The 27,864-nt window shown below is 30.3% G+C and overlaps 1 long non-coding RNA gene across 4 annotated transcripts in view; it reads left to right on the top strand.

Annotated features, from left to right (window-relative positions):
- The first annotated feature begins 2,673 nt into the window (after positions 1–2,673).
- Positions 2,674–27,864, top strand: part of LOC111675835 — a 144,298-nt gene continuing 119,107 nt past the window's right edge. For all 4 annotated transcript variants that reach the window (XR_006940383.1, XR_006940382.1, XR_006940381.1 and 1 more), the window contains exon 1: positions 2,674–3,143. This is a non-coding gene — a long non-coding RNA (uncharacterized LOC111675835). The remainder of the gene's footprint in view (positions 3,144–27,864) is intronic.

The raw sequence follows: 27,864 nt of genomic DNA, 5'->3' as shown, positions 1-27,864 counted from the left end.
TTTCTTTTATTTAATTTTTTAAATTATTTTCCTTTTTTGAACTTTTTAGTAAAACATTTTTTTTGAACATATTTTAGCTATAAAACTAAATATTTTTAATAAATAAACTAAAAACGATCTGATTGTTGATTATTTCTTAAGTTTAGTTTAGTATGAGGCTAATTTGTATAATTTATAGTTTGAAATTAATTAATTGCACTATTTCTAATGATATTTCAAATATTTACAATTTGTTTATTTTTTATTAATAATTTCTTAAATATAATTGATAAATTTTGAAATATAATTGTTATAGCTGTGAGTAAGTTTTCCAAAATAATTATTTCGTTTTATGTCCAATTTTTACTTTTTTTAAAACTTCTTTAAAAAAAACATAAAAAAATATAAAAATTATAGCAGAAATATGAATTTGCATAACTTAAGTTATAAAACAAAAAAATACTTAAAAAAAAGCAAACTACAAAATTTACTATATTTAAATATTAAAAACTAAAACTTATACAAAAATAACTGGCTGGTCCACGATATCGCAAGGAAAAGTGAATCGTAAAAAAACACCATTTTTTCGTTTCACTTTTCTTTTTGACTTCCTGGTTTAGTTATTAAATTAAAAAATAAAAGTGAAATAAAAACAAGAACAACCAAAGTTATATATTAATATTAAAATATTTATAAATATAAATGTATTAATAAAATTTAACTTACCATAACATACTTGTCAAATCAAAATATTGTATTACATTCTTACTATATTATATAAAAATATAAAAAAAAAATACAAATTATATAAAAATAACAAAAAAAGCAAGAAAAATCTTACTGAAACTTAAAAAAGTAAAAAAAAAAAAAACAAATTAAACATAAATAAAATTTAAACTAGAAAATTAAAAAAAAAAAAACATCAAATCACTTGTTTCTTATTAAAAAGAAGTTGTACTTTAAGGAAAGGGTAAGTTGGTAGAAATGAATTATATTAGGGTTTTATAGTTGAAAAGTCGACTTTTCTACTTCTTGCATTTTATTAAAAGTCGACCTTTATATTTTTCGATTTTAAGTATCTTTTAAATAGGCGACTTTCGACTTTTTCCGACTCTTTGACTTTACGACTTTTTTCGCCTTTTTCCTACTTTTAGACTTTTTCCTACTTTTAGACTTTTTCCGATTTTTTTTCGCCTTTTTCCTACTTTTAGACTTTTTTCGACATTTTGACTATTTTCGGATTCTTTCGACATTTTTTCGACATTTTCGGGGGTTTCCGATTATTTTAGAGTTTTTGATTTTTTTCAACATTTTTAAAATTTTCGACTATTTTTGACTTTTTTTTACTATTCGACTTTTATTTGCAAAGACGAGTTATCGACTTTTTTGGAAGAAATTAGTCGACTTCGACAAAAAGTCGATTGTTCGATTATTAGAAAGACGATTATAGAACCCTAAAATATATATAAATAAATTTAAGTCTCATTTGTCTATTATGAATATTTGACTTTTTGCATATTAAGCTTTTCCCCAAAATAAAAGTGTTATTCATCTCTATTCGCTCGAAACTTAAATACTCAGCATCAACTCGAAATTAAACGTTTTATAACCACTGGACGATACGGGTGCTATCGGAGAATTGGGATATTTTAAACCAGCATTTACAGATTCTTTCCTGAATTAAATTATCTACATATCATGCGTATTTTTGTAGTACTTTACACTTGTATAAACATTTGTTCATTTCAACATTAAAAAAAGTTTGTTACTTATACGCAATCAAAGTTATGAATCTCATGTGAATGCCGATTTTTTGAGAAGATATAATTACGTTTGTTTCTTATACGCAATACGTTAAACTATCAATCTCATGTGAATGCCGAATTTTTAAGAAGATAAAACAAGAAAAACTAAAAATGTTAAAAGAGGTCCTAAGGTCTAATCTATAGTCTAGTCTACAGTCGATTCTATAGTCTAGTCTATTATATACTCTATTAGTTTAACCTATAGTCTAGTTTGTAGTCTAATCTTTTTAGTCTTGTCTCTAGTCTAGTTTATAGTCAACTCTATAGTCTCGTTTACAGTCGTTCCTATAGTCTAGTCTATTATATACTCTAGTCTATAGCCTATTTAGTCTAACCTATAATTTATAGTAGTAGTATAGTTTCAGTCTTGTTTATAATCTAGTCTACAGTCCAGTTTATAGCCAACTCTATACACTAATCTATAGTCTCGTCTACAGCCATTTCTATAGTCTAGTCTATTATATATCTATAGTCTTTAGTAAAATTTATAGTCCAGTCTTTAGTATTGTCTAATGTATAGTCTAGTCTATAGTACAGTCTATAGTTTAGTTATAATCTATATAGTCTATAATCGATTGCCTATACTCTAGTTTTCTAGCGACTTTTGCAATGGTTATTAAACATCTAAAGTTCGTAGGGACTTATGTAAGATAAAAGGCCATCATATTATCTTTATATTATCTTTTAAAAACTTTAGATAACTTTTATTTTGAATACATAGTAACATTTTACATAAAATCACCAATCTCTTTATTCTTATCACAAATTCCAAGTAAACATTAAATTCACAAACAGTGGCATCCCTATTTAAGCATAAAAATGACAAGTGCAATTCAAGTTTTTAATTTACGAGTGAGTGTCGGTTGTGAAATAGTAAAAATAATTTAAAAGTGAAAATAAGTTAGTTTAAAATGAAATAATGTAATAAATATATAAAGAAAAGTTTTATAAATAAGTATGCAATAAAAGAAATATCAAAAAGAGTCATTTAAAAAAGAAAAATTGTTTTCAAGTTAAAAATTCCAACAAAATTGTTCACCATTTTGGTTTAATGGAGCCTTCTTAATGTTGTTGTTTTTGTAAAACTATGTATAAAAATATAATAAAAAGTGTGTATTTGGTTTATTGGTTAAAAGATTAGCATAATTAAAACTATATAATGATCAAAATATAAAACAATTAAATAGAAAGCTGTCTGTTTTAACATTTGCTAAGGAGCCTCCTGCCAGTGTACTAACAAGTTAGTGCAGACAGGCAGCAAAACGAAGTGTTTTTTTATTGGAAATATACAAACTGTGATTAGGAAATTCGTAAAGAGGACAACCAAAGCTGTTGCTGTTTCGTAGTTAATATAAAAAAGTAAGTTTATGTTGTTTTATTTCAAATATTTATTAATTTTACATTCCACTAACTCATCTACTTATAAAATATATAAATCACATTAAGAAACAATAACAAAATAACATGGTGAAATTTCTTTATTTACATTAACACCTGAAAGTATGCTTTACTTTAATTTTAATAAAAACACAGTAAATTAAATGTTATAGCCGTTACAAATAGTTAAGTAATGTTATCTCCACAAAGTATACCTTTTTTAAATAATAAATAGTTGCTTTAATTAAAGTTAAATTAGATAGTAGGACTATCTTAATCTTATAAATTGTGTAGAGAGTTTATAGGATTGAGATTTAAATACAAAACAAGATTTGAAGTAGGGTTCTATAGTTGAAACAAAAAGCCGACTTTTCGACTTTTTGCATTTTATGAGAAGTCGATTTTTCGACTTTTTTCATTTAGTCGACTTTTAGACTTTTCGGCTTTTAATATATTTTATAAATTTTTTAAGGTTCTATAAATCGACTTTCGAATAATTGAACAATCGATTTTTTGTCGAAAAAAATCGAAAAGTCGAAGTAGACTATTTTGTTCCAAAAAAGTCGATAACTCGACTAATGTCTGTGAAAAATGTCGACTTTGTTAATAAAAGTCGATAAAAGTCGGAAAAAGTCGAAAAAAGTCGGAAAAAGTCGAAAAATCGGAAAAAGTCCAAAACTAGAAAATTGTGGAAACAAGTCAAAAATAGTCAAAAATTTTAAAAAAAGTGAAAAAAAGACAAAATCTCTAAAATAGAAAGAAGTCGAAAATAGTCAAAAAGTCAAAAAAAAATCGAAAAGTCGAAAAGTCAAAAAAGTCGAAAAGTCGACTATTTATAAAATACTTATAGTCGAAAAGTCTAAAAGTCAACTTTTTTCGACTTATTGACTTTTAATAGGCAGAAAAAAATGTAAAAATTATGTTTTTTAATATTTTTTAATAACGACATTTTTAACATTTATCGATAATTATCGACATTGTAAGGTGAAATTTGCAGACTTTGACTTACAGACCGGAATGACTCAAACTTCAACGAACAACGACTAAGGATTGTCATTTCGGCCACACCGACTTTACAAGTGTCGCTACAATAACAACAAGATGAAATATGGATCCATTACGATAACCTAACTTATAAAGAGTTATGTCGACTTCACACGAGTACACAGTAATATGATTTGACAAAATTTTATGAGTTCTTGAGGAATGCGACCAGATGTTCGAAAAGTAGGACAACTCTGGTATGTTTAATTTTTAAAACGAACCTATTTCGGAATACCATCTTGGATTACTCGTGAATATTTATTTTTTTCTCTAAGGTAAAGCTTTGTATATGGTAGAAAAGGGTCCTATTTACTTAAATCTGACCAGACCTTAACCATATACAACCTTTTATTTGCTGTTAGTCATAAAAGCGTCACGATTGGTCACATGTTGCAATAATTGTTAAAAAGTATTTAAAGGAAAGTGGTTGTGAGTGTAGCCCGCTGCTTTGTCCAGGATCCGATTCACTCCTAAATAATTTATAAGAAAATACATTGATTCATTCTTGGCATCAAAATACGCAGATATATTTTAATTCATAGTGTTTTCCATTAACTACTATTTGTTTTAATCGCTGTAGAGCTCTTTGTTTAAGGCCCGATTCACTATAGAACAATGTTTAAGAAATTGTTTGTTATTATTTGTTATAAAACGTAAAAATTTCTAAAAATTGAGACATTTCTTCCAGGAACAAAGTTTTAGCGTTTGCCTTTGCCTCGAAAACGGATTAAGACTCATTTATTGATAGCTTTTTTCAAAAATTTCTCTAAGTGTAATGTCCTTACATACATATTTCATCTCTTACCAATATCATAACATTTCTATTAAACTAAACGATAAGAAAATCTCTATTTAATACTTCTTTGTGTTTAACCATAAAAACATATTAGAAAACTATCATTAGAAATATAAAAGATATGAAAACCACAGCTTCTCATAATAACATCCTCCCTTAAATCTAAAGACTCGTGTTGCCAGCTAATAAAAAATCATTGAACAGTATTAGAAACCAAAGTGTAACCAATGGAGGGATATAAAATTTCTTATAAAACATATGAATATTATAACTAGAAAAATATCCTTAAGGCAAATAGGAAATATAAAGGAAAAGTTAGAGGAGTTTTCCCACTAACCTAAAGCTAAACAAGCACAATAGAAAAAGAAATAAAAAAAAAAACAAATGTGTCGATAACATCTTTAATAAAATGACGAAGAAAAATGTAATGTTAAGACAAAATATGACTTTGTCTTTCTTAAAAAAACTTTCTTATCAGTATCAATGAAATAAACAAAAAACGTTTTTGTTTTATTACACTTGTTTTTGTCAAGTTGTTGTTGTAGTTATTATTATTGTTGTTGGCTGATGTGGTAGATATTATTTGCTGGTATGTATTTTAGAAAGTTGGAGTACAGTGACGCCAGTCAGCCTTTTCATTAGCACACTCCCTAAGGAACCCAATTGTATGTCTGTCTGTACTCTACTCGCGAGTGTCATAATCAGTATAATACTAACGACAATAGTCTGGTATGTATCATATCCTTGTTGCCTTCATTTATTACATCTTCTTATCTAAAATACAATTTAAAAGAATTTACAAACTCTCGTTTTGAAAATGAAAATGTTTCAATTTATCATCGATGTTAAATTTTTATGTTATCCTTTGTTTCTTTTGCAGACCTTTTGCTATTGATAGACATTCATAAAATTAAATTAAAAAAAAAAACATAAAAACAAATTTAGATTTTTTTAGTTTTTGAGAAAAATAAAAACAAATAATAATTTTTTATTAATGAAAACATTCCCATTGAATTTGTCTTTGTAAGTATGATTTCAACCCTAAATTGTTTTTATACAAACAATTTACGCTTTATAAAACAACCCTCTTCCTTTTTTTCAAAATACTTTTAAAATTATGGCAAAAGTTCAAAGGTAGAAATAGTTTTAAAATTATTTTAGGATTAATATTTTTTAATTTATTTTAAAAAGGTTGAAAGTTTATAGATATGTGTGGTTAAAAAAAAGTAGTTAAATTATAATAAATTTTATAACAAAGGGTTAAATAGAAATAGGAAACTTAATAATTAGTAGAATATTTGAAAATGGTGTCTGTAGAAGAGATGTTATGTTCCGGTTACGTGAACAAAATCTAGAAATACGTAGATTATTGCATTTCGATAGCTAGAGATGGTGAGACATTAAAATATTGCAAATTGCTGATGAACTGGATAAAGCAGGAGCGCTGTGGAGTTAATTTTGAAAAGTTTCGACTGTTTTTAGCCGTCAAGAATCATGTTTCGAACTGCAAGTTACAAAACCTTTCTTGTGCTATTAGTACTCCTTTATGTCCTACAATAGATATGTTAAGATCATTCTCCGTTAAATCTTTCAAAGCTCTTAGTTAAGTACTTTAGTTTGAGTTATTCGTAGTCACTGTAGATTTGGCTAACATGCAAGATTACTGTAGGAGTTGTCATAATAAAGATAAGGAGTAAAAGAAAGCATATCTTCCTGCTCTTTGTTCTCCCCAGGGGCATGTTGCCATGATGAATCTTCCTCCACACACTGGTGTTATTGTAATTTCGAGGAAAGTACCTATTCAAAGTTCGTCGTGGCTGTCGAAACTATAAACTAATGAAGATTAAATGTATCCAAGGACTTTCCTTGGAATGATTTGACATGAGGTCGAAACACATAATCATATACCTCTGAAACCGTCAGTCCACAAGGTAGAGTTTCGGAATTTGTCTTGTTTTGGTTATTGAATAGGTTCCTTTGGAGAGCACGTGATGCCTGTGTTGATTAAAAGTCTGATGCATGGTAAACTCTATAATTCGGGATAAGTTAGATGCTGTCGCTGAGACAGCAGATACCCCAAAGGGGAGTGACTGTGGGTCTAATCGTTTTGAGATGAGTTGGTGTCAAGTTTATGTTATACGGGCTGGAAATAGGTGTGTGTGGAACTTATCCACCTGTATACCTAGAGTGATTGTGTTCGGTGCTGTTCTCTATTAGTGTGTAGGATAAATGAGAAGTATGCCAGGTTGAATGGTGATGGTTGTAAGGTATCTTATACAAGTGATAACATTGAATTTTCATTACATGTCGAGTTTCAAGGATAACTAAGTTAATGCCACATTTACCAAAGTGTGTCGTCTGTGAGTTAGAACTAGACCTTTACTTATGTGATAGATTCCCGTTTCATTCTACTGAAAAAAATCATGACGTCTGTGCGGTTTGAAATGGCCAGAAATTAGAGCGGTAAAACCTTTTACAAGATTTGCCACTGGCATAAGGGATATTGGAGAGTCATTCCGCTTACCCTGTAGTTCAAAATGTAACAACGTAAAGTAATGGTGTTCACGTGCACTTCGACTTTTTGTCCTGATCATTGTGTGCATCGTGAACGAACACTATGATCTTCAATTGAAGCATATCATACTTAACAGGTATGTCAAACTTTTTTCTTAATTACTTTCTTCTTGATTAACTTACCTACTTGATTGTTTCTCTCCGTCCTTCCTTTATGGTTGGGGTTATTAATTTTGATAGAAATAACATTGATTTGCAAATACATATAGCGATAAAAAGTAAAAAGTAGTCAAAGATAACAATTTTCGCTATCTCTAGTATTTTTATAGTTTTCAGAACCTTTGATTAATGATATTTTTTGTTAAAAAATATGGAATTATCCTGACGAAATACTTACATGAATTACAAAACGAGCGATAGAATTACCAACTGACTTAGTGATTACGTATGTACTGTTTGTCTTCAATTCAGTTTCGAAAATTTAAACGTTTTATGACACCATGTCCACAAGTCGTTAATATCAAAAAAATTCTCACAAAACTAAATGAACCAGAGACTCACACCAACCCAAGTCATCCTCTTTACTATACTATTTATTCATGGTATTTTTATTTGACAAAAATATGAATTGTCATTAATCAACATGACTGGTAACAATAGAAAACTTCAATGTCAAGAGGATTTACCAAAAACGGAACAAAAAATTGACATACGAAAGGGAAATTGTTGTGCGGTAAACATACAGTCAGTCAGCCATCAAACCAAAGTAGTCATACAATTTTCCATTACAATTGGAGTCACAATTTAAATTGGCAACAACAATTGACGCAAAACATTGAGTAGTGATTAATGACTATCAACACAAAAAGTCAAATCTATCGACGCCGAGCCAAATACTCAAATTAAACTTTCCTTTAAATAAAGAGAAAGTAGGGTTGGGGAATAGTCCTTCTAAAAAAATACCAAACGAAACGGAAACTGCAGATTGTATAGTCGATTGAGTTGCAACAATATGAGAACTCGGAAAAAAATAGTATGATTTAATTTAAGGCTCTAGTCAGTAATGAAAACAAAGATCTATAAAGCTATTGAAACTTGATATTGAATAAATAATTGCATAGCAAACAGAAAACTTTTGAAAAACAGCTGGGCTCATAAATATATTAAGGATTTGTGACAATATTTCAATTGTTTGTATACAAAGCAACTTAAATATGCCAAACATTTACAATAAATAATACTATAGTTGGAATGAATTTAATGATTATGAATTCTTTAAAGAAATGAATATACATCTTACTGTTACATCTTTCCTAACAACTTCCGTACTCCATTTAATGGTTTCCTTAAGCGTTTAGCTAAATTGTCATATATTTTTATATCTATCTAAATATTTTACTTTGAAAAAATTTCTTGTACTCTTGTAACTGTTATTAATTAAATAAATTAGTGAAATTTTCTTCTATATCCTCCCCTTTCCTTTAACCCTTTCACTTTATCTTCCGCTTGCTGTGATTTAATTACAAAACGCATATTTGTCATTTAAGTTGCCATAAGGAGAAAAGACATACACAGAATACATACCACCACATCACATTTACATGTAAACGCTGGCAATTAGCAACTTGAGTATTTTTAGGTGGAATGCTTTTGATAAATCCTTTACCTTTTAAAAACAGCTTGTTATTCTTGTGTTGTATGTGTGTGCTTTTGTAATACGATTCCTTTGTAATGCGTTAAAAATTCTTGTTTTTAGTAATAGGAATCTGTGTAGAGGCTCAAGTGTTAGATAGATGAGAGTTAGAGAATGTATGATGATATACTTTACATTTATCTTTTGAAGTGGTTTCTTCAAATAATTTCATAAAAGTTTAGATTTTGTTATAATTAAAAATATTTGTAAAAAAAAACTCTCGTTTAGTTGGGATTAGAAGGAAGATTATAATTTTTTTACTTGAGGATCGTAGAATACATATGCGTTTTGTAGTTTAAGTTTACCTTCAAAAAGAAAAACCCAAAACATATCGAAACTCATTAATATATGATTTTGCGATTCTTAACTCTTAGATGAGATGAATATAAAGAAGTCATTGCAATCGCTCACTTTGAATTAAAAAATGTATGTTTGTAATCGTTCCCCCTAGGGGCTTGTTACCTTGACGATCTTTCCTCATCTCTGTGTTATTGAGAGTTGAAGAACGAGCGATATACATTATTTTTAGAAGTGGTTTCTTGTAGAGTAAAAAATTTCAACGTCCTTGAAATGATTTGATCTGTTGAAACAAGGAAATGAGATGAGTATTACAACTTATGTCTATAACGATTTTCCCCAAGATCATATCACTTTGACGATCTTCCCTCAGTTCGGTGTTATTGAGAGTTGGAGAACGAACAATATACATTATCTCTTAAAGTGGTTTCTTGTGGAGTCAAATGTTTCCTCGTCCTTGGAATGATTTGATCTAGAATTGAGCCAGATCATTGAGCCAGATCATTGTAATCGTTTAATTTAAATTCAGAAACTTATATCTATAACCATACCCCACAGGATCATGTTACTTTGACGATCTGTCTTCATCTCTCTGTTATTAAGAAATGTGTTCCTTCTTGTAGAATCAAATTTATTCTCATCCTTTTAATAATTTGATCTGGGGTCGAACCAGGGAGATGAGATAACTATTACAAAGTCATTGAAATCGCTCAATTTAAATTTAGAAACTTATATCTATAACTTTTTCCCCCCAAGATCATGTTACTTTAACGATCTTCCCTCAACTCGGTGTTATTGAGAGTTGGAGAACAAGCGATGTATATTATCTTTAGAAGTGGTTTTTTGATCTTCTTGTAAAGTCAAATGTATCACCATCCTTGAATGATTTGATGTGGTATCGAATCAGGGAATCTTATAATCTGGAACCATAGGAACCGGTATCACTTTGACTTGTGCCTTTTCTTTCAGTGTACACGTAGCTTAAACAAAAACTCATGTGAAGAAAATGTTTCCTAAAAGATAGAAACACGGCAAAGTCTGTAATTCTGGATATGATCGTTGCTGTTGCAGTCTAGAGAAGTGACTGTAAAACTAAGCGTTGAAAATGAGTTGGTGTCTGTATACATAGAGTGAGTGCGAAGAATGTTTTGTCGGATCAATGAGAATTGTGTTGTTTTGAATGGTGATGGATGCATTTCACGGATGCATGTAGGAATGGACGAATTTTACTTCCTTTCCCGGTTATTTTCAGGGTTTAACCTGTTCCAGGGAGCAGTGGTCTGAAATTCGATAGCTATAGTACTTGAGCAAAGCGTATATAGCTCTGTTTGGGGTATAAAAGTGAAATAAGGCCAAAACGGACTAAGCGTTATTTAAGGATCTGATATTATGTTGTAATAGGAATAATAAGAGTCACAGCTTAATATCACACTATATTATCTGATAACTTTTTGTATTAAAAACGCAGGATAAAAATATAAGTTAATGAAAAATTTAAGAAAGAAATTATAAAAAACTTGGAAATAAAATTAAATAGTTTTCTTAGAAACTTATAAAACGAAGTGTACATAACTGTGCTTCATTATTAGATTTCCTTCTCCTCCTTATCTCCTAAAAAAGGTCAATAGAGTTCAACGTTAACATAAACTTTTTATATAAGTCTTTGTGTTGATATGCTGGCAACTTATTTGTATTTGTCATTAGAAAAGGAGTGGCCAAGTTGCAAAATGTCAACACCCATTTTCACAGAAACTCGCGTCGGACAAAACCATCATAATATATGTATATAACATAGAAAAATAAAAACAACTTCATAAAAAATGCGATAAAACTAAAGAAGAGAACAACAGCATCTTCAGCGCAATAACACTTATTTCAAATAGTTGTTGACAAAAAAGTTTTCATTTCACATTTGCTTTCGTTTAAAGCATTTAGATAATAGATACAGAAATAACTAAAAGTTACATTTGTAAATGACACAAACAGATGAATTTAACAAATAAATATGACAATTTATTTAAGTTAAGTTTTAAATTCTATAATTAATTACTATACGACTAAAGAAAGCATACAAATTTTTAAAATATCCCTTTTGAATGAAATCTCTCTTCCACACGAATATTTCAAATTTCTACTAATTGCTGTGAATTAAAGGCAAATCTTTTATCTTGTTATTTGTATTTTTGGAAATAAAGCGCTTTTGTTCATGTAGTCGTACGTAAGCAGAAAAAACTTTTAATCCATGGTAATTATTCTCGCATTTGTATTGTTGTTTATAATTTTCTGACTAAAATGCAACATTTAAACTTGCGTGGCTGCTGTTCATATTTGTAACTGTCAGTTTTTGGTAACATTTTGTTAAGAGCCCCCTTTCCTCTTCCAGTAAGTTGTAAGTAGCAACACATTTGCCATGTTCCCAAAGTTTGTCAGTTGTTGTTGTTTTTGTTAAACTTTCTCTAATCGTGGTTAATCTCAAAACAAACGTTTTGCAATTTATTTTCTATGTCTAAAAAGAACCCCTCCTCCATACACTTTTTTCTCTTGTAAAGTTAGTCTTTGCCTTTAGTGTAAAGTCCCCTCCTTTCATTAAGCTTAATGTAGCGTTTTTGTATTGTTGTTTTTTTTTTGTTCTAATATCTTGGAGTTAACTAATGACTTAATTTTTATCAGCCGTAGGGGTTTTTATTAACCGTGTTGGAAGTTTGTTTTTGTTCCATTCTAAATTTTGTTTCTTTTTTCTGGCAATCTTCCCGCATATAACGATTTTTTGATGATGTTTTATTTGTTTTTCTTTGTATTGATTAGGGCTATTTAAGATGTTTTAGAGTGGGTAAATTGAAAATGAAATTAAGTTTTTCTATGAACATAGCTTGATAACTTTGTATTAAAGCTTAAGCTAGAACTGAACTAGAACTGAACTAGAACTGAACTAGAACTTAACTAGAACTGAACTAGAACTGAACTAGAACTAGAACTAGAACTGAACTAGAACTGAACTAGAACTGAACTAGAACTGAACTAGAACTGAACTAGAACTGAAATAGAACTGAACTAGAACTGAACTAGAACTGAACTAGAACTGAACTAGAACTGAACTAGAACTGAACTAGAACTGAACTAGAACTGAACTAGAACTGAACTAGAACTGAACTAGAACTAAACTAAAACTGAACTAGAACGGAACTAGAACTGTTTGATATTGGCTTAGTTTCACAAACTCCAAACAAACTTAAGCCGTTAATATAACTGAGATGTCATTTTGCCCTTAGTATTTATGGCTTGACAATAAGACTTTCCGCAGGGCATACAAGAGTAAATACAGTTAAGAATACATTTATATGTTTCAAACTTAATTATCAATTCAGCCAAGTATATTGATTATATTGTTCAAATTTAACTGTAGTATGGTTCTTAATCGTTTTGCAATCTATAAATAAATGCGTTTAAATACAACAATTATTTAATTCCAGACAATTGTTATCCAACATCTCTATGTAGTACTCGTGCTACATAGAGATGTTCATTTGTACATGTTGTACAAAAGTTAATTGACATTAAAATGAAACAATGTTACGGCAACAGCTGTATGAACAACTCTATTCTCCACAAATATATAATTTATTTCATGTAGTTGGTATATTTAATGTCCAAATGGAGCAGCACCACCCAACAGTAAATCTTAAATTTGTATGGGTTATAAGAACAACAAATATTGACAAATATTAGCAAATCGATCATTGTCATTATTTTTCGATTGTTTCATTTTATATCCCAAAAAATATTTATTCTTTTGGGGAGTCCTTTTGTTTTTATCCCTTTTCTCTATCTTTTACAGGGAAGAGTTTATATACAGATGTATGTATGTAGGTATGTATGTATGTGGGTGTATATGGTTTGGTGGTAATTGTGTTGATTAATTTGTTTGTTTGTTTGCTTGAATGCTGGCCATTGGGTGTTTTTCTCTTAACTAGATTGCTTTAATTCAATACAGGAGAATGTCTATATGTTTGAACTAGACTGTTTGTATTTAACATTCATATACTGTCATTTTAAGACACACCGACGGACATTGTGTTGATTGTTTGTAATTAATCGTATTATAACATTAGTGGCTGGCGATGTTGGTTGGTTGGTGGAGGTGGTGATGGTCTGCTTTTGACAGTGATTAGGTGTATAGTTAAGCAAAGCTATTTATTTAAACTTTCATTTATACGTATGAATGTATGTTTGCCTATAATCGTATTCTATTCATGTCAGTTAAACAATTTGTAAAGGTTTTCATTTACACATGTCTCTATATACCCTTATATTTTATACATATTCCTTTAACATGTGAAAGATGAAAGGATATAAATGAAATTTGACCAAAGGATACAAAGATTTATGTTAAACTTAATTAAAGAAAATCATACTTGTAAAATGAAATCAATGTGTCGCTTTTAAAGTGCACCAGCATGCGTTAAATCCTTATTGGCAGTTGAATTAAAAAATCACTTTATCTTTGAAAGCCATTGAAGCTTTTTTAAACTTTATTAACTTTTAACAAATATTGTCCTTTAACTTTAGTTTATCGTCTTAAGTAAATCAAGCACATAATTTATATTTATAATTAAATGTCTATCATAATAATAAGAGTCTTAAATCACTTTTTTGTTAAATACCTGAAAGATAAATAAAATGTAAATCTTTTTTTCCACCAAAATGTGCTTTATCTCTTGGTAATATAAAAATAATTTATTAAACTTAATTTAAAGGAAAAATTCTCCAAGAAAATGAGGAAAATAACAAAATGAAAACAAAGCAAATGGAATCAAATATTAAATAGAAAGAAAAATACTTCTAAATAAATTAATTATAAAGGAAATTACTGGATCTGCGGTTATTTAAGAACTCACCAAAGTGTTGTATATGATTTATGGTTGTGTTTTTTTGAGATTTTTTTAAGCTTTTAAGTAGATTTTTAACCTTTTTTTAAGCCGTTTCTCATTTTTCACGTTTTTTATTTTAAATCTTTTTTGGGTGATTTCCTGTTGGAGGAAAAAAAATGTGCAATGCATTTTAATTTTTCATTAAGATGATTTGGCAGCAAAAAAAGAGAAGAAAGGAAGAGGATTTATGAGTTTTAAAGAAGTCTAAATTGTGGTCGACTTTTTATTACTCTGTTCGACCATATTTGAAAATTTTTCCCTAATTAGGACAATCTTGTGGATCCCAAATTTTGAAAGAAACGATAAATTTTCTCAAACTTTAAGACAGTCCAGATTATATATATAACATTATAGATTTTACCAAAATATCTTAGTTGATATTTCGTTCTTTGATTATATATTTTTTACAGAAATTTTCATAAGATCTGATATCAAGACAAAAGTCAAGTGTTTAGGGTTGAATACCACCAGTATACGTCTACTCGGAGACCCAAGCCCTTTAATCAAGAATAATGAACAAGAAAATTAAAAGGAAGACAGATGAATAAGAATTCCCCCCAAAAAGAATTACAGAAATAAATTGTTAATGGAAGGGAGATTTTAATTGTCTGTTACATCGGTACCTAATGATGAAACCTAAAAAGTCACATACTGCCACATCTACCAGTTAATCCTGGAATCTTCTACCTAGCCAGTCTTAGAACACCTACATAAGATGGCCTTCTGTTTTCAGTTTCTCTTAGTCCTCACATAACCTACGTGTCACCGACCCTATTGCTTCTAAAAGTCCCAATTGCGCAGTCACAGGTTATTACTCCTATTAAAGTCCTTATTCTCTTCCTGTCCATTTCTAATGTTATTCTGGTTGCTTTTGGATTTAATTTTGGCCATATTGTTATATAAACCCTGTAATCCAGCCTACTGTGCCAGAATTGGTTGGTGCACCTTATACACTTATTGGGAGTTTTATGTTAAACAAGTTTTCAGATTTGCTAATGGAGACTTCGCCTTCTCGAAAAATATTCAAAGTTATGGACCGCTGTTTGCCTACTGAACATATTAATATAAGAAAAAGTATCCTTTTGAAAAAGGATTTATAAAGATCGATATAAAAGTCGTAGAGCTTAACGTAAGTATCTTGCGTGAAGCCGTTTAGCACGTTGATAATTTTATAACCATAGAGTGCGCTAAAAACGACTTACCACTAACCCATTGTGACTTGCAAAGAACAAGAAGGTAACACTTTTTCGACAAAACATTCAATTATTTCATAGTCATTACTTTCATTTATAACTATTTAGACGGAATGGTCTCTGTTGTTTTGTCGACAGCATCTTAAGACGTAATCGATAGAGAGAATTACGATTCCATCTACAACGCAAGTTCTTACTTAAAGGGTAGAGAATAGAGCAAATCCCGACAAATAAGAGATATTCAACATACAACTCTTTCATTGGACAGGTTCAGTAGGAAACACACATTTATATGAGTGGAAAAGTGTGGCGAGTTTTGCATACCCAAGATTCATCCTGCATCTCATTCTTGACTTCATCCTGATTCAGTTTTTAAACAACATACTCTTTCCTCGTCCCCCCGTAGGCATGTTACCTTGGCGAGACCTCCGCCTTGGTTTTTGCAATCCTGGGGTATAAAGAGGTGGCCAATACATCTAGTCTGGCCGGGACTGAAAAATTGGTTATAGTCTACTACTTGGCTTAGTCCTTGCATAGATTGCCAGAGGTCAGACCAGATCACCGCATAATCTGGTACTACAGTTGCCCACAGGACTATGTCTTGGCTGGTCAGTTGGTTGAGGTTCTTTCGGGATCCACGTAGTGGGTATGGTTTCAACCCAAGGGGAGAGTAAGTGGCGGTTAAAAGACTGATGTAAGCTATAGTCAATATTTCGGGATAAGTTCGGTGCTGTTGCCGAAACAACAGATACCCCACAGAGGAGTGGCTGTGGGACTAAGCGTTGGAAATGAGTTGGTATTAATTGCATATGGTACGGGATGAATGTGAGGTATTTCGGACCTTACCCCATCCGTCTGCCTATAATGGATGTGTCGTATGTTTTTCTCTTAAGAATGTGTCGTATGAATGAGCTATGTGCTGGGTTGAATGATGATGGATGAAAGGTATCATATACATATGATACCATTGAATTTTCTTTTCCTGTACAGCTATGTTCAGAGTATACTCTGTTTATATCAGAATTACCACAGTGTGTACCTGTGAGTATGAACAATGTCTTCGACTTATTTGGGGCAGGTGCTCACGTTAAAACTTTCGACAGTCATACTCTTTCCTCGATTTGGTTTTAACCACAATTATCGGCACAGGATAAAGTTGGAAATTCAGGATAAGTTCTCTAATGAGACGGCTAGTCAAATTTCATCAATAAAACCAGGGTGAGGGCGTTTTATCACGATAGCATGACTTTGTGGTGATACGATCGGAATTTATCAACTATTGATATCAGAGCCATCTTTAGATAAGGGATTATATTTTTAGTGACTGGAAATGTCAGTTATTTTGAATAAAGCAGCTTGGAAACATCTAATATGGAGTATTTATGAAATTTAATAACATTCTACTGAATATGGATCAAAGTCAACTAAGGAATATGGAATACTAAGTCTGTGATATATAGCAAACATTTTTTAATTTTAGGAAGTGTTGTAAGTAGATATAGATATTAGAAAAAAACTATTGAGAGTGTTGACTGGTTGTAGGGAAAACAAAACCTTGTCTTGTCCTGTTTCCTTTTGAGTCCAAATACAATTTTCCTGTAATACTTATGACAAATATAGGGTATTCTGTTAAAAAATAACCCTTTTTACTTACAGCTTGAAATAATGAAGAACATTCTGCAATTTATTTTCATTAATTAGAAATTATTATTTTTCAACCCTTTAACAAACAAGTCCCCTTCTTATTTGTTTAGCATTCAAGGTGTCACTTTCGAAAGTTGGTTTTTTGTCTACCAAATTAAACATTTAATCTTTTCATTATTATTTGTGAACTTTTTTTTTTGCTTCTTTTAATGGTCTATGATCATAAAATTTCAAAAAAAAAATCCAGTAGTATCCCATTTGGGTATTTTAGCATTTTTTTGTTTAATTTTTATTTCCCTTTTGCAATATGTTGAAATTTCTTGTTAATGGCGTATATTTCGATTAGCAACAGCCAAATTTAATGCCGGGATATTATTTCATTAGTACAAAAACGTTCTCGTAATCCTTTTGGGTTAAATTGCAATTTAAAAATGCAAATTAATTGCTGTTCAATCTCGGCCACTTAATGTTATAGAAAGCAATAACTGGCTTTATTATACTATGTAGTTAAGAAATTTGAATATGTTCTTTATTTCTCTCGGCTGTTACAAAACAATTTTCTTTGCTGGCTTTTGGGAGTTAATTAACTTTAACTTTTCTTGAGAACAATAGCAATGTTAAGGTAAGAATCTAAGAAATTGTTGGCATTTGTTTAATTGGAAACTTAAATAAACATTAAAGGATTTGGAAAGTTTTTTTTCTTTCTTTCCCCTTTAACTCTAACTACAGCTACTTAAAACTTTGTACAATTCTTTATGCGAATAATAAAATTTCATTTATATTAAAACTTTTTTTTGTATATTTCCCATTAACATTAACTTTTATTGTGCTCCGTAGTGTAGAACATGAAATAGCAGCATTATGACATACAAAAACCTATAATTCAATTTTATTACCATCGACGTGTTATTCAGGTTGTTGTTTAATTTCCAAATAAAATATCTGCTGAATGTATCTTTGGAATAAATAGCAAGAATATCATTGTATGTGTTTGCTTTATATTCAGTTAATTCTATTTAAAAGGCCGCATAGGAAATTGGATGTTGAACAAATACTTTTAGAACATTTTTTAAACTTTTAAACATTGGGGTTCTATAGTTGAAACGAAAAGTTGACTTTTCGACTTTTTTCATTTAGTTAAAAGTCGACTTTTCGACTTTTTGCATTTCATGAAAAGTCGATTTTTCGACTTTACGACTTTTCGACTTCTTTCGACTTTTTTCCGACTATTTTTTTGACTTTTTTCGAGTTTTTAAGACTATTTTAGAGTTTTTGACTTTTTTACACTTTTTTAAAATTTTCAACTATTTTTGACTAGTTTCTACAATTTTCGAGTTTTTCCGACTTTTCGACTTTCTTCGACTTTTTTTGACTTATCGACCTTTTTCGACTTTTTGACTTTTATTAACAAAGTCGACTTTTTCACAGACGATAGTCGAGTTATCGATTTTTTTGGAACAAAATAGTAGACTTCGACTTTTTTCGACAAAAAGTCGATTGTTTGATTATTCGAAAGTCGATTTATAGAACCCTATTAAACATTTGATTTCTTTGCTTTGCACACCCATCTTGGTGTGATTGTAATTCGGGGGAAGCTGTCAATATCTACAGACTGCCGGGACAATAAACTGGTATTGTCAAAAGAATCCGCTGCCTTTTCATGTAATGATTTGACCTAGGGTGGAACCAGGACGCCTTGTAATCTGTTACCTCGGGAACTGTCAACCCACAGGGGTGTACGGTATAAGTTCGGTGCTGTTGCCATGTTTGGTTGGTTGGTAAACGTGGTAGTTCAGTTCGCGCCAATAATCAAGTAGAGTCGAAGAGACTCCGTTTTGAATGGACCAATTTTCTCGCCAGATGAAGCCGTTAGATCCAGCTTGTGGCCGTGATTAGATAAGAAGTGACTACTAAGAAAACGTTTTTCTTAACATCTAGATCAGGACATTCGAAGAGAAGGATGGCACCATTCTTCTTTCAGACTTGCCACAATGTGTTCTCTGTGTGTAAGAACCTGTTTTTGGTTCCTTGAATGGTTTCATATTTCGGAACACTGATTACTACCGTAAACTTGAGGAAACATGACACCTAGTATAATAAGAGTTCTAAGTTTTCCATTCATTGCTTGCCAATTATTCTATAATACCCATACAACAGGTAGTTTTTTATGTAGGATGTTCGAGCTTACCGATTTCGACCTTTACTTATAAAATTCGATGAAGATGATAGAAACAACTATATTGATAGTTATTCTCTGCTCCTCTGCTTACTTTCTTAGTCTTGGCTTATTAATGGATTTAAATTGTAGATTCTCAGTGACATCTGCAATTCAATGTCGGTGGTGAGTCGTCTCTTGTTTAAACTGTAGTTTAAAAAGACTACCATTAACTTAGGAAGACATATTAAATTGGGAAAATATTTATATATTACAGATATTCAAAATTTGAATTTCGGGTGATGGTCCATAAGTTTTATTCAAACTTCTTACTTCTTATCACATTAAAACCCTACTGGGTCTACCAGCCTTTAAGCGAACATTAAGACAAGTCATCATCAATGATAGAATAAATGTTTTTCATTTCATTTTTTTTACCTCATCTGAACTCCCCCGGCCATAAATAATAATTTCACAGACAATAAAGAAAGAAACATTTCTGCCGTTAACCAAAAAAAAACAACATAATGATTACAAGCATTTCAAAACGTATCGAAAAAGGAAGTCATAGAAATTACTCTTGCCACCAATACTCAAACTACTCACTCCCCCCACCCCACACAAAAACAACATCCTGTTTCCTTAAATAAAAAAAAAACATGACATTAACCAATGTATATTTCGATTAATGCGCGAAAATATATTTTGCAATTATTTTTAATGTTGTAAGGCGCGAGTAACATCTTCCTGAGAGCGTGTCCTGGCATCAAGAATATTTATGCAAAGATTGTGGGTGTTTTTTTTCTAGAGAAGGTGAGGGTTTTACAGTTTTCTAATGATTAACGACAGCTGAACATTGAATCAAAATAATGTTTCTTTCTTGTAGTAGATTGTAGTATTATTAGAATAATGCAAAATATTTTGTTTTCATTTAGTGAAAGAAAACATAATTTGCAAAATGTAATCATTTATAATGTTATAAGAGATCTGGTGGTCTGGTTGGTTGTTGGGATTTTCTAAGTACTTAGCCTTATTTGCCTTTTTTCTAGGCATGTAGACCTTGTTTTTTTGCTTGTTTCTTTTTAAAAACTCTGTATTACTTTATTAGTAGTAATAATCTTTATTTATTTAGTTAATAAATCGTGCGTAGCTGTTCTTTTTATTTATTTTTGATTTTGCCATCTGTTTGTTGTTGAAAAGGTTGTAGTAGTGTTTTGATAGTCCTTTTTAAAAAGTTGTTGCCAACATCATAAATAATTGTAATGACTTTACGTGCTGCAGCATGTTGTCTTCCTATGGACATATTGCAAACATGTTTTCGCTAATTTTAAGTGGAACGAAAGGCATGTATAGCAAATTTTTGCAAACAAATTTTTTTTTAAGGAAGTAGACTGGTGATCACATAATTCTAATATATAATTGAAAAATCATAGTGCATAATGTTTAAATGATTTCATTAATATATTTTACATATAATAAGATTTTGAAATTAAAGAAATCAAAACATTTTTCAAAAAGCCTCCAGAATTCATTGCATATGTCTGCATATGTTCACTAATTTAAACACAAATTCCTTATGAATTATTGGTGTAATAAAATAATGGTGGACATATCTTTGTAATGTTGTTCAAACATGAGTTTGAGCTGAAGCGAGTATACAGACATCAGGTGTGTTTAATTACGCGGATTTTGTACAATTTAAACTAATTGGTATTACGAGTAATACTATAAACACCGACATATTTCGAGATACATTCAAACGAGCATGAGTGTCATAAATTAATATTTCACCTTTAATTGTCTTGTATATGAGAACATTAAGTATTCGTGTTTGTATATAAAAAGGGGTTAAAGATGTATTTATGTGCTTATTACATTATTTGAAGGAATAGATACACTGAAGAAAATTAAATATTTCTTAAAACACATTTATATGATTTATAAACTATTCATGTTTCTTTCAAATTTTTAACTTTATACAATATTAACATTACCCGATCAACTTCGCTAAACTCATTGTGATTGCCTAGTAAAATATTTGGTAATGAGTATTGTAGGTAATGTAGTTATTTCATACATTACTTGGTAATAAGTGGTCGTTATCAATTAAATTAATTTATTTGTATACCCACCATTTTGTCATTTCATTTGTAACATATTGAAATATTGTCCTTAGATCCACAAAAGTATATACATTCTAGGTCCTTATAAAAATCTAAGACGATGTATCCCTGTCCGTCTGTCTGTTGAAAGCACGATATAAAGTACAGAAAGGGCTAGAAAGTTTTCTACAATTATTTCCTATAGGTAAGGTTTGTTCGGTATTGAAAATGGATAATACCCCCATACAGCTCTAACAGTCATAATTGATTAAAAAATGCGAAGAAATTTCACATAAATAACTTATATTTAAGGAAAATTCTTTTGACAAAATTTGATCCATCATTGACCCTACCCCTCATATACATATGACCCTCTAAAAAATGACTTTAACGTCCATCACTGGTTTAAAAATATGAATCATGAGCGCTGAAATTGCTCACGATTCAAAGTCTCTCTAACAAATTTTATAAACAGCGGTGCACAATTGACTCTACTCCCCGTATAAGATCCCCTCAGAAAATGACATCAACGCTCAATATTGCCTAAAAAATGTACTAATTACTTAAAAACGAAAAAGTACCAGAAACTGCCTATTTCTAGAAAAAAGCTTATTTTGATACTTGCAATGTATGTATTTTGTCAGTGTTCTTTTAAACTAGTTACTACTGCCACTGTTGTCTCATTAAAATAATTAGCGTGTTGATTTATGAATGTATTAATTACAACGAACAATAATAAAACACAATTTAACTTTAAAATTTCTTAAACAAATAATGTTTATAAACGTAAATCCTTTTTGTTTTGTTATTTTTAAATTTTACCTATAGAAAGGGTGTAGTATAAAATAACCATTAAAATATAAAATTTTAGGCTTTAACAAAATTTGTAAAAAATTCCCTGAAAATCTAAAAAAAGGGTCTAACATTAAACAGCCAATTCTTATATAAACACACCATTTCCACACAATTTAACAATGTGTTATATATAGACGCAAAAATGGGATATTTTCAACATGAAAATATTTTCAAGTAATAATGAAAAAATAAACACATTTGTGCAGTAATAAAATTTATCAAAATAATTAAATCATTCACTAAAACACGTGTAGCCCGGTACGATGAAATGCAGAAAGGATGAAGGAAAAAAGGACACAAACTAAATTGTCAAATGCAAATGATGTTTTCAGTTTTTTGGTAGATTTTTCATTTTTGTTTTGAGTAAAGGTTTATGTTTTTATAAATGTTAAGGTATAGAAAATTATAACAGAAATTCATGACAATTATGCATTTGAATATGTTTTAAAAGAGTGTTGGTAGGGAGGGTGTTTAAAGGGGTGTATTCTTTAATTTGGTTATTTTGCTTGGCTTTAAAGAAGATGTTTATTAAGTGTAAAGGGGTGTGGGTATCTATCTATCTATCTATCTATCTATCTATCTATCTATCTATCTATCTATCTATCTATCTATCTATCTATCTATCTATCTATCTATCTATCTATCTATCTATCTATCTATCTATCTATCTATCTGTCTATCTATCTATCTATCTATCTATCTATCTATCTATCTATCTATCTATCTATCTATCTATCTATCTATCTATCTATCTATCTATCACCCAAGATATTCTTGTCGTTCTTTAAAAATTCATTCCCATAAACTTCTGCAATTGCGTAAATAATTCGTATGTGTAATTTTGTCTATATAAGCACCTCTTACGTAACACTTGGTGTCAACACCAAACAAAATTTCCACCTTTTTCACGTATGAGGTGGTTTTGTTGGGCAGATATTTAAACAAGCAGCCACTTAAGTAACATTTAAATAAATGTAAAATACACCGCATACATCACACGTTAATACAGTATTGTTCGAAACCTAAGCAACTTTTTTGGCATTGTATACAAAGTACTATAATTTCTATTTTAATTGATTTATTCAAAATTATATAATTGATAATAATAATATTATGTGTCTACATTATACTAACAACAATAAAAGTTTAATTCCATTTCGCTGTGAGTTACAAGAAAATAATAACTGAATTAACTCCATAAATAGCTGTTCGAAACTTAAGCAACTTTTTGATCTTCTTATGAAAATCTTTGGTACCTTTGAGTTCCAAACACCTTTATGGAATAGATTAGTTACTGGTGTAGTTCGTAATTAATCCCAAGCGGATTTTAAGCCATTCGAAAGCTGCAATGTTTTCTAAAACTGCGAGTTTCGACCCAGCGCTTCAGAATGCCGAACAGCATCTCTAAGGGACTCGAGTCGGGAGATTTTGATAGACAATCAAATAATTTGGGTCGCATTTCTCAATAACTACTCTTAGATCAACTTTTCCAAAGCTTTTGGTTCATTATCATGCTGAAAATCGCAATAAAGTAAGTTGTTCTGTTCAATGTTCTTAATCCTATGGTTCATTTTGTTGGCCAAAAATGTCCCAGAAAGTAAAACAATCCAATTTTATTTGCACTTCAACATCAGGACTTTCTCTACTCACCAAAAATCTTGCCCACAACCTTAATTGTTTGACCTCCATGTTTTTTTAAGCCTTTAATGTACGATCATGTAACCGCATATGAATCCCGCAGTGACATGGCACAGAGTTTACTTAAAGAAATTCGATTTTTTTACAAATTCTGTACAATTTTGGGTAGAATATTGAAATAGATTACGCAAGACTAATAAAAAACAGTTTTATTTATAAACGGGTCCACATATTCCTTCTTAAATTCAGGCAAAGTATGTGAGGCTTAAAGGCTGAAGGAAATACTATAACATATCCTTTTAGTGAAGGCCCAATTATGAATGGAGAGCAAACATTTATGGGTGTTGCCATAATTTTTGAAGAGAAGGGTTAATCCTGATGTTGAAACACAAACAGAGTTGGATTGTTTTTCTTCTTGGGACGTTTTTCGCCAACAAAATGAATTATATGATTGGGAACAACGAACAGAACAACTTACTTTATTGCGATTTTCAGCATGATAATGAACCAAGATCTTTGGAAAAGTTGATCTAAGAGTAGTTATCGAGTAATGCGACCTAAATTATTTGATTGTCCATCAATATCTCCCGACTCAAGTCCATTAGAGATGCTGTTCGTCATTCTGAAATGCTGGGTCGAAACTCGCAGTTTTAGAAAACATTGCAGCTTTCGAATGGCTTAAAATCCGCTTGGGATTAATTACGAACTACACTAGTAACTAATCTGTCCAAACACCTTTAGGAACTCAAAAGGACCAACGATTTTCATAAGAACATCAAAAAGTTGCTTAAGTTTCGAACAGCTATTTATGGAGTTAATTCAGTTATTATTTTCTTGTAACTCACAGCGAAATGGAATTAAACTTTTGTTGTTGTTATTATAATGTAGACACATAATGTTATTATTATCAATTATATAATTTTGAATAAATCAATTAAAATAGAAATTATAGCACTTTGTACACAATGCCAAAAAAAGTTGCTTAGATTTCGAACAATACTGTATATCTACCTACAAAAAACACTCGAGAGCATACATCTTTCGCAAATAAAACGTCCATAACATAAAAAGGATCCTTGAAGGACATTAAAATAACAAAACATACAAAAGTTGAATGCTACCTCATGCTGCCAAACAAAAAAATATATTACAGCATACATTACATTGTATTTATTGTACAACATTACACATCCGCAATTAAATCTGGTTAAAAAGGTGTTTTTCTTTTCCTATCATTTTGTGGCGTTGTTTGCATTTATTTAACTCTGACTCCGTCCATTAAAAGACAGAAAATTTTATTTAAATAATATGAATATAAAATAAAATATAAAAAAAACATGATAAAGAATTCGACATAACCGAGATAGTCGAGCGAGCGAGTGACTGTCTGTCTCACAATATTTTTAGCCCATTACTTTTGGTGCCATGAATATTCATGGCTTGTTAACAAAACTTTTCTTATCTTTTTCTCGATTGTTGTTGTGATTTTTTATGACGTTTTCGTTTGTTGTGATTTTGAACTGCTTTGCAAGAAGAAACATTAAACCGTCTACAATATTTTTATGTGAAAATATTTTTTGGTTGTAATTGCAGTTTTATGTTTTAAATTTTAGATAAGTGACTTGTTGTGTTGGTGTTTGAAATGTTTAAACAAATTATGAATTTTTAGATGTAGAGGCTTTTATATTCAGGAGAGAATCTCTTAGTAATATAAGTTTTAGTTTAGTTTTTAAAATAAAGTAAATTAGAAAACCAAGTTTTCTTGATGATACATCTTGTTTTATTGCGTGTTTTGCTACCATACCACTTGTCTGTCAGGTGATCAGGATTTGGCGTCCAGTCCTTGAATGATTTGACATGGGGTCTAAACCATCGCTCAATCTGGGTGACCAAGACAGTGTCTTTCGGGATTCACAAAGTGGCTGTGGTTTAAACCTTAACTCGCAGGAGATTGATATACCGTGAAATATAATTTTCGTCATAAGTTTCTGGTTCCGCTCTTAGTTTTTAAGTTGGAGCGGCGGAGTTGATATGCTTAACTAAGGTTTGGAGAAACGATTTTCCTTCATGGTTGAGTTTGTTGGGGTTTACTTTAAAACATGCTCAACTTATCACAGTGGTTGGGCCATATATAAGGTTCTCCTTGTTCGGGGTTAGATGTAGGATTCTATAGTTGAAAGTCGACTTTTCAACTTTTTGCATTTTCGACTATTTTCGACTTTCTGACTATTTTCGACTTTTTTCGACTATTTTTGACTTTTTCCGACTTTTTGACTATTTTTTACTTCTATCGACTATTTTAGACTTTTCGACTTGTTCTGACTTTTTAACTATTTTTGACCTTTTCCGACATTTCGAATACTTTTGACTATATCCGACTTTTTCCTACTTTTTTCGACTATTTTCGACTTTTTCCGACTTTTTTCGACTTTTATTTCCAAAGTCGACTATTCGACTTTTTTCACAGACGATATTCTTCAATGGGACTATTATGACATGATATTACATAGCATGAGCACTCGACCAAAGTGCACGTATACTAGCGAATAAGATACACAATGGTGTGATGAAAAAGACCATGGTGAAGGCAGGTTTTCACGTAAAACACTTTGATATTCATGTCTTTTTTCCTACAAACTTTCTCTATTAGAGTTTAATAGTGGTGCTGCGGTTAAGCAGAGATTTTAATAATAAAATACTTATATTTTTTAACAAACTAAAGTATACGAAAGCTCTACTCCAACATCGACTTAAAAAAAGTCCAGTTTTCAAAAGCTTTTAGTCTCTTTTATTGTGATTTCAACAGACAGATGAACGTATTAGAGTTCAATATGATCTATGTCCAACATTTTAAAATGTTGCCATATAACCCCCAGCATTTTTTATATTAAAAATAATAATACGATTCCAGTTTTTATATTTAGCAAATTAAATAGACATTAAGAGGAAGTTAAAATATTTGCAGCAATTTTCCTACAAATATAACATAATAAATATTAATGTCTATGTGACCAACTCTAACATTTATTCTTGACAACTTCCGGTTAAGATTTCCTAAAAATAAACAGAAGATGTTATTGCAAAAAAAAAAAAAATAAAACAATTTTTAAATTCTTAAAGTTCCGGTCGCTTGTCCTTATTGTGTCCACAAATGTCACTAAACAAAAACACAGAAGAAAAGCTTATTGTTTATTGTAGTATGTATGTGTATCCTTTTTTACTTCCTCCTCCTTCCTATCATTTCCGCCATAAATTTTATTTCGTTTATTTTTCTATTAAAACTACAAATGTTGATATATTTTTTGTTTGTTTGTCTTGTTTTTTAGAGAAAGGGAAATATTATGAAGAATGATGTTGGTAGTTGTTTCAAGTTTATATAGCAAATCCTTTTGGCTGAAAAAAGGAAACATAAATATTAACTAAATGCTGAAAGCTAAAGAAAAATGAAATGCATATTTTTATAAGAGAGTAACAAAAAGTGAAATTATTTGGAATCAGATAATAATAGGTTGACTCTTGTATTCCACTTGTTTAAACACCCTTTTAAAAATTACATACAATTACAAAAACCCCAAAACTAAAAAAAGGACACATGTCTCACCGGTGTTGTTAACAAAACTAAAGTATTTTGGAACACTAGCTATGTGTGTATTCCACAAACATAAATCATACAATCTTAGTAAAACAACAAAAATGTTTTCTATTTTTGTGACAAGCTGAACCCCCGTCCTCTGCAGCAACACAACTAAAATTAAAAGCAAAAAAAAGGACCACAAGGATATTTAAAATGTAAATATTTTTGAATATATTCGTTTACAACTTCTTTTTTTTTCTTTAACTAAAG

The sequence above is a fragment of the Lucilia cuprina genome, chromosome 3 (assembly GCF_022045245.1).
Source record: "Lucilia cuprina isolate Lc7/37 chromosome 3, ASM2204524v1, whole genome shotgun sequence".
NCBI classification, from domain to species: Eukaryota; Metazoa; Arthropoda; class Insecta; order Diptera; family Calliphoridae; genus Lucilia; species Lucilia cuprina.
This window is presented reverse-complemented; position numbering and strand designations above follow the sequence as displayed.